This window comes from Delphinapterus leucas, chromosome 19 (genome assembly GCF_059928025.1).
Source record: "Delphinapterus leucas isolate spDelLeu-1000000601 "Yukka" chromosome 19, BTC_Dleu_Yukka2, whole genome shotgun sequence".
Lineage (NCBI taxonomy): Eukaryota > Metazoa > Chordata > Mammalia > Artiodactyla > Monodontidae > Delphinapterus > Delphinapterus leucas.
In genome coordinates, this window is record NC_143147.1 from 36,629,636 (window position 1) to 36,641,869 (window position 12,234).

Sequence of the window (12,234 nt, forward strand, 5' to 3'; positions counted from 1 at the left end):
CATTAACTACAGGAGAAAAATATGAAGTAACTGAGGTGATTAGATAGATGGTACACACATTTCTTTCATTTATCTTTTTGCTGTATTGTTTCTCTTTTTATTTTAAAATTGATGAAAGGATTGTTTACCCCAACACACACAGAACCCATTTGCTTACACCATGAAAATAATCTCCTCTACTCTAAATTAGAAAATTACTGCAGACATTAGAAAATCCTATGATTGTAAGTTTCTCTTTACTTAGCTCCTTATTTTCTATGAAACAATCAGACTCCTGGAACATTACCAGATAATTCTGTCATGTTGTCTAATCATGAAATTCTAATAATTTCAAACAGAACAAATATGTTCTGGTTTACATGATTTCAGTCTTATTGTAGATTTCAGTCTGCACCCTTGACAATTGATATTGGGCAGCTGTATAAAATTAATCAAATGTATTTTCAAATAGACACCTTAGTGACAAGTTGCTTTTTCAGAGAGATAGAGTTACACTTTAAACTATTTTAATGAGTGTAGAAATTCAGTAGCAATATTTCCACCCAGTTTTCATTTAAAAGTAAAAAATAAGTTAACTGAAATTTAGATAATATATAAAAGAGCAAACTCTGCTAATAGACTTTTAAAATCCTTATTAAGTGAAGGAAGTGCACAGAAATGTGAGATGAGCTTATTTATAGAAATGTCAAAAATAACTTTCAACACATGCAGAAAACCCTTTTCTTTGTAACTACTTGAGTTGGCTTTATACTGTGGTTTGACACTTTTCCCTGAAGCTTTCTCTATTTTGGATATAAATAGAGTGGAATAGAATTAGACATTATTTAAAAAAAATAGGTGGTATATAAAGTTTTTGTCACTTGGCCATATCTTGGACTTAACTTAAAGGCTTAATACCCGTCAATAGTTTCTAACTCTCCCAGAATCCTAGGAAAGTGAATTGAGAAAGTCCATGCAAAATAATTTGCCAAACTCTAGTACTCGTCTCAGCAAGAGATGGCATTCAGTCACTAAATAATGAAAACTAAGTTTATTTTTAAAATATAAGCATTTTAGTATTGGTAAGTTTTGAAAGTTCTAGGAGACTAAGCTGTCTCCCTTACCTAGTCAAAAATCCTTTACTGATTACAGTTATGACTTTCAAATGGTGGATCACAAAATTCCTAGAATTCTACAGACATGCCTCAGCCATTAGAGTAGGTAACAAAGGGATTAGGGCTTCAACACATGAATTTCAGAGGATGTATCAGTCTAAAACATCTATCCTCATAGAGATAGTTGGATATACAAATCTGATGTCTGGAAGAAAGTTCTGGGTTGGAGTCAATTTGGTAGTCATGAAAAAGTAGATAATATTAAAAGCCAAGAAATCAGGTGAGATCACCAAATGGTGATTGTGGATAGAAAAAGAGAAAAGAGATCCTAAAATTATAGCCATGGGCACTAAAATACTTAGAGACTGAGGAAATTAACTGAAACTAATAAGGGACACTAAGAAGGAATGAACAAAGGGTGCACACAAGTTGAGGACTTGGCTTTGATTAGGAACATGGATGGAAATCCATAGAACCAGAAGAGAAAGCAAAGGAAATGGTGCAGGCAGCTGAACTGAGGAGGTGGTGGAAGCTTGGGAATTTCTTTTTGGCTGCTTCTGTTTTCTCAGTGAAATATGAAACAAGGTTCTTAGCTGAGAATGAGGATGTAGGAAAAGGTCTTGGGGGGATTTGAGGAGAGAAAAAAATGAATTAAATGGTCATCTAGGGGAGTGAGAGACTGAATAGACCAAGGAAATATAGTCTGTCTGCTAGGCAGTATTAAAAGCCTACATGAAACCACAATTATGAATTTAAAAAGGAGACCTTTTAATGGTTAGAATGGCTATGTGCTTTCTCCAGCTGGGTTCAATCCTGTGCAGGGGCAGAATCCATGGAGAGTTGGAGTTAATCAGTTTAGCAAGTTAGTATCATAAAGAGAGAGAATGTATGCAAGGGAGAGATTCCAATATTTGGGTAAGAAGATGCAGTATGGAGTAGGGTGAGAGACAGTAAAAAGGTAGTATGACTGATGGGTTTTAAGCACAAGTGTGTGAAGGAATGCTGGTGATGGAGGACTAGAGGGAGTGAGCTAGAAAAATAGCAGGTGCTAGTTGAAGAGTGGAATGTTTAAATTGAGAAAATGAAGAGGTCAGTAATACTGGTACTAACAAGGCTAGCACATGGCTGTGGAAATACTGACTTATGTACTTGCAAAAGAAAATCACTGGAGGAAAGGAACCCAGAAACTGAGAAGTGAGGATTAAAGAATGTTGCTATTGTGGAAACAAAGAGGACCAGTACATGATTGTGGGAATTAGTGGGATAAGCTCACTAGAGAAGAGAAAGTTCAGACACAGAGATCATCTACATAGATATGGAAGTCACCAAGATTATAATAAAACCAACAGGGAGAGAGAATTAAGATCTTCAAAGATTGAATGACTCAAAGATCAATTTGAAGACTTCAGACTTAAATGTGGGTATCGTTAGAGAGGAAGAAAATGGAGAATAGTCTGGAAGCAGTAATAAGGAGCATGAAAACATTCTACCCCCTAGCTCTGTGACATGAGGAGCATGGGACAGAAAAGCACTTCAGAGTGCTTCAGGGAAACATTGTTCTGAGGAAAAGTCTGGTGCCCTTAGAGTTAAAAAGTAAGAGAAACACTCAGAGAAGCTACAGGCACAGGATTAAACAGATGGATCAACATAGTGGAATGGATGTCCAAAATGGGCATAAAAACTTAAGGAAACTGAGTGCGATAGATGTGGCATTTTACATTGGTGGGAGAAAAACAGATTATTTAATACATGGGACAATTATTCCATCATTAGTAAAAGTAAAATCCTGCATCTATTTTTTTCTGAATCCATCATGAATCACAATTTAAATATTAAAATAATAATTTAAAATTTCTATAAAACATTTTAAAAAATAATTTTAAAATCTTCAAGAATGAAGTTTTTCAGAGCATGCAAAGAAATATTGAAACATTAAAGGAAAGGGTTGAATGTTTATGCTATAAAAAGAGAAAATTTCTGAATAAACACTAAAGAATTAAAAGGCAAACAATAAACTTGAAAAAAAAAGTTTGAAACACCTATTACAGACAAAAGAAAAGTTTTGTTAATATATCAAAATGACACACTAATCAATAAAAAAAGAGATGAGAAAACTGATAGGCCACCAGTCCTGTAAGATTAAGGACCCACCCTCATGACTTCACTTAACTTTAATTACTTTTTAAAGACTCTATCTCCAAATACAGTCACATTGGGGATTAGGGCTTCCACATGTGGATTTGAAGAGGACACAATTCAATCCACAGCAGGCAGGCATCAGCAGGTGAAGTCTAAGACATATGCCTAGGAACTAGATACAAAGGAACTTAATGAAACCTGAAAGATTGAATTTGACTGGAAATACTCCAAATATAGTAATAGTGTTCAAAGAATGCTGGGTAGAGAGAATATAACAAGTGCATCTGTTAATGCACTTAACTGTCTAACTTAATTCTGTTAAACAGAATTCAAGAAAATAAGACCTGGAATCACCATCTTAAACTAAGCTCCATATTGACAACATATAACCATATAACCTATATAACTGCTGCTTAAATGATACATAAATGAGATCTAGGAAAAAAATCAAGACAGCGAAGATGTTTAGCTCTTATAAACAATAGAATAATGTTGAAGAGCATAGAAAGGAGAGTGACAGGGAGAGAAGAAAGGAGGGGAGGAAGAGTGAGAGAGAGAACACTTAGCTTAGGGAGATATGTAGGTAAATTTTCTCCCTTGCAATAAAAATTTTTGCCAAAATAGAAAGAATTTTGTAAATAGTGTTAATTGGTGTGATGTAATGGGGCCCTTTCATATTCCATATAAATCTTTGAGTGATCTTTCTTGATTAGAAAATATGTGAAGTCAGACATAAAAACATACGCAATATTTTTAAAAAATAGGTTCTTTCTTATACCAAGTGGGGCTCAAAGCTCACAGTTTTGATTTATCCATTTTCAAAGTTCTAGATGAAATAAATTAATCAGTGTAATAGGGAAAATTCTAAATTGCTACTGGAAACAAGTCTCTGAAAAATTTCAACAAGACACCAGAGCAGGGTGAGAGGAATGCTAATGTTGTCATTCATGAAATACATCAGTGGATGCTGCCTGAGAAGTAGAGGAGCAAGCACAATGTTCCAGGGATAGAACCTCAGCTCTCTGGCTGCATCACCGTGAACCACTCTTAAGAATGAGCCAGTATCATGTCATTGGACATGAAAAGGCCAAGGAGTTCAAGAACAGACATTCTGAGTATGTAGAGCAATGGCTTCCAATAAAACAGACCCTGTGGGAAATCGACACACCCATCTCATGCTTTCTACACCATAGACAGTTGACAAATGTTAGCCTATAAAACAATCTACAAATATCTCAACTTGTATGGTTTACCTAATTTTCTTTGCCTGGCGTATTTCAAACAACATGAAATCAAGACATGTTGTTAAATTTTTAGTATTCCCAGTGGCAAAACAAAACTATCCTAATTTAGTGAAGGTCACTTTTAACCTTTTTATTTCAGATCACAGCAGGAAATAAAATAATAGCTGAACTTTTCTATCTTTTTGGCATAATGGAAATCCTGAAAACATTTCAATCTCATTTTTATCAATTACATTGGTAACCTCTATTAACTTTTCCCTTTTTCTTTAATCTACCCTTTCTAGTTTCTGTTCTGCCTGTCCTTGATAGAGGAGCTGCACAACCTCAGGGCCTGGGAGCAAATAAAATGTTTGCCTACTAAAAGTGAATGATCCTGAAGGACTTCCCTTTGGGTGGTCTAAAGATTGCAGCTGAGAAGTCACTTTGTGCTCTCTGGGGATCTGAGTTTTCCAACTATCAAATATGTAAATTAATTCAACTGTATTTTAATATGGATGAGGATATGACCACCATGAAAACAGCACAACTTCTCTGGTTTTAATTGAACATTTTATACTATTTCATTTCATCTCCTCTCAGTATGTCAATTATACTTCTCTTAAAAATGTTTAGTGATTGTTCTAAGGTTAACAATATAAATCTTTACCTAACCTAAGTCCACTTTCAAATAACACTATATTGCTCCTATCCTCTGCACATCATAAATGAAAGAGAAAGTATGATTGAATGACACTTTTCCATCAAGAGATGAAAACAACACAAACTCACCTGAGCCAAAGAAATTAATCTAATTTCTCAATCTTATCCAGGTGGATTTTGGTGTTTTTTGACTCCAGGGGAAAAACAGAAATAAAAAGAAACAATCAATAAATGCAGTTATATATGCATTTAAGTTAACTACAAAACAGTTAAATATATGATGGATATTAATATATCTATATCAATTTCTGGAATGTCTTTAAATGTAAATGGTTTAAAATCACCAGATCAGAGATTGTCAGACTGAAATTTAAAACAAACATCAACTGTATATTGTCCATACCAAACCCATTTTAATATAGTGACTCAAGTACATTAAATGTAAAAAGGCTGGAGAAAGCTATACCATGCAAACACTAAAAGATTGGTGATTTCAGACAAAGCATACTTTAGAACAAGGGAGTGTATTGGGGATAAAGAGGAGTATTACATATTATAAAGGGATCAATTTTATAAGAAGACATAACAGTCCTAAACAGTCATCCTCCTAACAATAGAATCTCAAAATATGTGAGGTAAAAACTAATAGAACTGAAGGAGAAATGGAAAAACACACTATTATAGTTGGAGACATCAACAGTCCTGTGTCAATCAGTAATTGACAGATCAATCAGGCAGGAAAATAATGTAGTCTGTAAGACTGATTTAAAAAGGAGTTGTGGTGAGCATTATATTCTAATTGATAAAGTTGGTTCCCAGAGGTATGGGTTAACAATTCTGAAACCGCTATATGTGTACACTAGAATTAAACAAGTAAATGGTTAGCAGATGAAAAGATTCAGATTATCAGTGTCAGAGTCAGGGATTACAGAAAAGCAAGGGGAAAAGGCAAGAATAATCCATGTGTTAATGGATCAGAGATTGAGACATCAATATGAGCTCATGTATAGTTAACATAGATATAGATGGTTACATATAGAGATATCTACAAATACATGCATATATACCAGTTAGTACACAAACATATATATATATTTCCTTTCTCTGTCAGCTGAGAGAGTCTAGAAACAATGACTCTTTAGCAGCAACAAGCATACCTAGAATCAAGATCTTGATGTCCAATGCCATTCTCTAAAACAGTAGCCAAGATTTTGGAGAAGTGGCTGATTTCCAAGATTGGGGCAGAAAATAAGAAAAGTAAGAAAGTCGAATTAAATACACACGCGCACACACACACACACACACACACACACACACACACACACGGACAGGAATTATGTTATGTCAAAGAGCCAAATGAAAGCGCTCTCAATCTCTAAAGCAGGACAATTAAAGTAGTATAGGATTATAATACAAAGAATGAAATAAGTACCCATTAGTCCATACTGATGTAAATAAACGATTGAATAAATAAATAAATGGGGGAGAATAGACAAATATCCCATGCAGAGAAATTCCACATAATTTATATAGATACTCATTCTTTAAATGATGGAACATAACTTTCCACTCCTTAAGTGTGGGTTGTGCAGTGACTGGCTTCCTAAGAGTACAGTATAGAAAAAGGGGTGTGGGGGTGGAGAATAACTTTAAAATGGACAAAATTGTTAAACATTGCAAAGTTTGACCAGGGCAATATCAACAGTGATAAATCATGTTGATAGTATGTCCCCTTAATATGATGTGATGAGAATGGCATTTTACCCCTGTGATTATTCCTCCCCAATACCTGTAACTCCAGTCTAATCATGAGAAAAACATCAGACAAATCTCAACTGAGGGCTATTCTACGAAATATCTGTTCACTTCTTCTGAAAACCATCAAGGTTAGCAAAAACAAGGAAAACGTGAGAAACTGCAACAGCCAAGAAGAACATGAGGAGACATGACAATTAATTATAATATGGTTGCCTAGATGAGATTCTGGTACATTATAAAGAAATTAGATAAAAGCCGAGGAGTCAATAAAATATAGACTTTTGATAATGATAATGTATCAATATTTGCTCATTAATTGTAACAAATGAACTACAAATGTAACTATTAATAATAAGGGAACTGGGTATAGGGTATATGGGAACTCTCTGTACTATCATCATAATTTTTTCTGTAACTCTAAAACTATCCTAAATTTTTTTAAAAGTTTATTTAAACAAATTTAAGCCTCTTTCTTTCTTTCTTTTTTTTTTTTTTTTTTTTTGCGGTACGCGTGCCTCTCACTGTTGTGGCCTCTCCCGTTGCGGAGCACAGGCTCCGGACACGCAGGCTCAGCGGCCATGGCTCACGGGTGCAGCCGCTCCGCGGCATGTGGGATCTTCCAGGACCGGGGCACGAACCCACGTACCCTGCATCAGCAGGCAGACTCTCAACCACTGTGCCACCAGGGAAGCCCTAAGCCTCTTTCTTTAGTGATAAAGAAAACCTTCCTCGGACTTTAAAATTGTAGTCCCAACCCCCTTCCCTTCTAGCCATCAAGGTTTCAGAAAATTTTGACACTTAATCCTGGTCACTGAGTTACAGGCTCCAATGCACTCTTGGAAAATCCGTCTAGTAGGTGCTAATGTGATGAGCAAGATGATGTAGCTTTACATCATCCTCTTGGATGATGTAACCTGCACGGTTTATGTGGGAAAAGGGCTGCAGGGTAATTAAGATCCAGTGCCTAAACAGTGTGGGTGCTTAATGATCATTAGCTAAAGGAAAAATAGATGCATTCATTCAGTCTTATTCCAATAATGCTAGAAAAAAAATAAATAAAACTAAAACTTATGTCTAAGAAGTGGAAAACAGTATTCTCTGTCATTAAATTGAAAATTATCTTAATGTGTAATTAATGGACTACATGTGTGTGTATTACATATGTGTTTCTTAAAGAGTAAACCTAATAGTTGGCCAAGACTGATTAAGTTATTCATTTAGCAGGGGGAGTCACTTAATGAAGTCAGTTAATTTCTATACTTATTGTCATTAAAATTAATTGACAAGACTTTTAAAAAGACATTCTCAGAATTCTGTTTTGGCAGTCATCATCACTGGTTCTACTCCTGAACATAGCTGTAGCTACATTTGTTCTTAAAAAACCATAGGTGCAAGCAGGAATTTAAATGTTTCTGACTTATAGACTGAAGCCTGTATTTTTCTGCTCTCATTGACGAGTCATGGGCAAGAAGTTTGGAGGCCCTGAAACCTCAACAGAAAAGAAGAATTTAAGATTTCTATTTAAATGTGATACAAGAAAGCAAGGTTTGGATAAAAAAATTTCTCCTCTCAATTTCAACTTCATTTGGTTTTTACTTCTTTAATTCTTGCTCTTCTATTGGTTATAATTAATGACTTGTTAACATTGATAAAAAGAACTTAAATCACAGTTAATTTTTATCCTTGTAGATGTTTTAAAATTCATAATCTGAGATCTTTTTCCCTGCAGCTAAAACTAATTTGATCCAGCTAACCATAGAACATGATTTACTAAATTATACAAGATGATTATTTTTCCATGGATCAAAATATTTGAAATAAAAGAATTATAAAATTAGTGAATATAGTATGGCTATCATAATATACATTTTTTTTAACTTCTTTATTGGAGTATAATTGCTTTACAATGGTGTTTTAGTTTCTGTGTTATAACAAACTGAATCACAAATACATAAACATATGTTCCCATATCTCTTCCCTCTTGCATCTCCCACCTTTCCACCATCCCTATCCCACCCTTCTAGGTGGTCACAAACCACCTAGCTGATCTCCCTGTGCTATGCGGCTGATTCCCACTAGCTATCTATTTTACGTTTGGTAGTGTATATATGTCCATGACACTCTCTCAATTTTTCACAACTTACCCTTCCCCCTCCCCATATCCTCAAGTCCATTCTCTAGTAGGTCTGTGTATTTATTCCCATCTTACCCCTATGTACTTCATGACATTTATTTTTTCTTAGATTCCATATATATGTGTTAGCATACAGTATTTGCTTTTCTCTTTCTGATTTACTTCACTCTGTATGACAGACTCTAGGTCCATCTACCTCAATACAAATAACTCAATTTTGTTTCTTTTTATGGCTGAGTAATATTCCATTGTATATACGTGCCACATCTTCTTTATCCATTCATCTGTCGATGGACACTTAGGTTGCTTCCAAGTCCTGGCTATTGTAAATAGAGCTGCAATAAACATTTTGGTACATGACTCTTAGAATTATGGTTTTCTCAGGGTATATGCCCAGTAGTGGGATTGCTGGGTCATATGGTAGTTCTATTTGTAGATTTTTAAGGAACCTCCATTCTGTTCTCCATAGTGGCTGTATCAATTTACATTCCCACCAACAGTGCAAGAGTGTTCCCTTTTCTCCACACCCTCTCCAGCATTTATTGTTTCTAGATATTTTGATGATGGCCATCGTGACCGGTGTGAGATAATATCACATTGTAGTTTTGATTTGCATTTCTCTAATGATTAATGATGTTGAGCATTCTTTCATGTGTTTGTTGGCAGTCTGTATATCTTCTTTAGAAAAATGTCTATTTAGGTCTTCTGCCCATTTTTGAATTGGGTTGTTTGGTTTTTTGTTATTGAGCTGCATGAGCTGCTTGTAAATTTTGGAGATTACTCCTGTGTGAGTTGCTTCACTTGCAAATATTTTCTCCCCTTCTGAGGGTTGTCTTTTGATCTTGTTTATGGTTTCCTTTGATGTGCAAAAGCTTTGAAGTTTCATTAGGTCTCATTTGTTTATTATTTGTTTTTATTTCTGTTTCTCTAGGAGGTGGGTCATAAAGGATCTTGCTGTGATTTATCTCATAGAGCGTCCTACCTATGTTTTCCTCTAACAGTTTGATAGTGTCTGGTCTTATATTTAGGTCTTTAAACCATTTTGAGTTGATTTTTGTGTATGGTGTTAGGGAGTGTTCTAATGTCATACCTTTGCATGTAGCTGTCCAGTTTTCCCAGCACCACTTATTGAAGAGGCTGTCTTTTCTCCCCTGTATATCCTTGCCTCCTTTATCAAAGATAAGGTGACCATATGTACATGGGTTTATCTCTGGGCTTTCTATCCTATTCCATGGATCTATATTTCTGTTTTTGTGCCAGTACCATACTGTCTTGATTACTGTAACTTTGTAGTATACTCTGAAGTCATGGAGCCTGATTCCTCCAGCTCCATTTTTCATTCTCAAGATTGCTTTGGCTATTCGGGGTCTTTTGTGTTTCCATACAAATTGTGAAATTTTTAATTCTAGTTCTGTGAAAAATGCCAGTGGTAGTTTGATAGGGGTTGCATTGAATCTGTAGATTGTGTTGGGTAGTAGATTCATTTTCACAATGTTGATTCTTCCAATCCAGGAACGTGATATATCTCTCCATTTATTTGTGTCATCTTTAATTTCTTTCATCAGTGTCTTATAATTTCCTGCATAAAGGTCTTTTTTCTCCTTAGGTAGATGTATTCCTAGATATTTTACTCTTTTTGTTGCAATGGTAAATGGGAGTGTTTTCTTAATTTCATTTACAAATTTTTCATCATTAGTGTATAAGAATGCCAGAGATTTCTGTGAATTAATTTTGTATCCTGCTACTTTACCAAATTCATTGATTAGCTCTAGTAGTTTCCTGGTAGCATCATTAGGATTCTCTATGTATTGTATCATGTCATCTGCAAACAGTGACAGCTTTACATTTCTTTTCCAATTTGGATTCCTTTTATTTCTTTTTCTTCTCTGATTGTTGTGGCTAAAACTTCCAAAACTATGTTGAATAAGAGTGGTGAGAGTGGGCAACCTTGTGTTTTTCCTGATCTTAGTGGAAATGCTTTCAGTTTTTCACCATTGAGGACAATGTTGGCTGTGGGTTTGTCATATGTGGCCTTTATTATGTTGAGGAAAGTTCCCTCTATGCCTACTTTCTGCAGGGTTTTTATCATAAATGAGTGTTGAATTTAATCAAAAGCTTTCTCTGCATCTATTGAGATGATCATACGGTGTTTCTCCTTCAATTTGTTAATATGGTTTATCACGTTGATTGTTTTGCATATATTGATGACTACTTGCATTCCTAGAATAAACCACACTTGATCATGGTGTATGATCATTTTATTGTGCTGTTGGATTCTGTTTGCTAGTATTTTGTTGAGGATTTTTGCATCTATGTTCATCAGTGATATTGGCCTGTAGCTTTCTTTCTTTGTGACATCTTTGTCCGTTTTTGGTATGAGGGTGACGGTGGCTTCTTAGAATGAGTTTGGGAGTGTTCCTCCCTCTGCTATATTGTGGAAGAGTTTGAGAAGGATAGGTATTAGCTCTTCTCTAAATGTTTGATAGAATTCACCTGTGAAGCCATCTGGTCCTGAGCTTTTGTTTGTTGGAAGATTTTTAATCACAGTTTCAATTTCAGTGCTTGTGCTTGGTCTGTTAATAGTTTCTATTTCTTCCTGATTCAGTCTTGGCAGGTTGTGCATTTCTAAGAATTTGTCCATTTCTTCCAGGTTGTCCATTTTATTGGCATAGAGGTGCTTGTAGTAATCTCTCATGATCCTTTGTATTTCTGCAGTGTCAGTTGTTACTTCTCCTTTTTCATTTCTAATTCTATTTATTTGAGTCTTCTCCCTTTTTTTCTTGATGAGTCTGGCTAATGGTTTATCAATATTGTTTACCTTCTCAAAGAACCAGCTTTTAGTTTTATTGATCTTTGCTATCGTTTCCTTCATTTCTTTTTCATTTATTTCTGATACTATCTTTATGATTTCTTTCCTACTGCTAACTTTAGGATTTTTTTGTTCTTCTTTCTCTAGTTGCTTTAGGTGCAAGGTTAGGTTGTTTATTTGAGATGTTTCCTGTTTCTTAAGGTACGATTGTATTGTTATAAACTTCCCTCTTAGAACTGCTTTTGCTGCACCCCATAGGTTTGGGGTCGTCATGGCTCCATTGTCATTTTTTCTAGGTATTTTTTGATTTCCTCTTTGATTTCTTCAGTTATCATTTTGTTATAAAGTAGTGTATTGTTTAGCCTCCATGTGTTTGTATTTTTTACAGACCTTTTCCTGTAATTGACATCTAGTGTC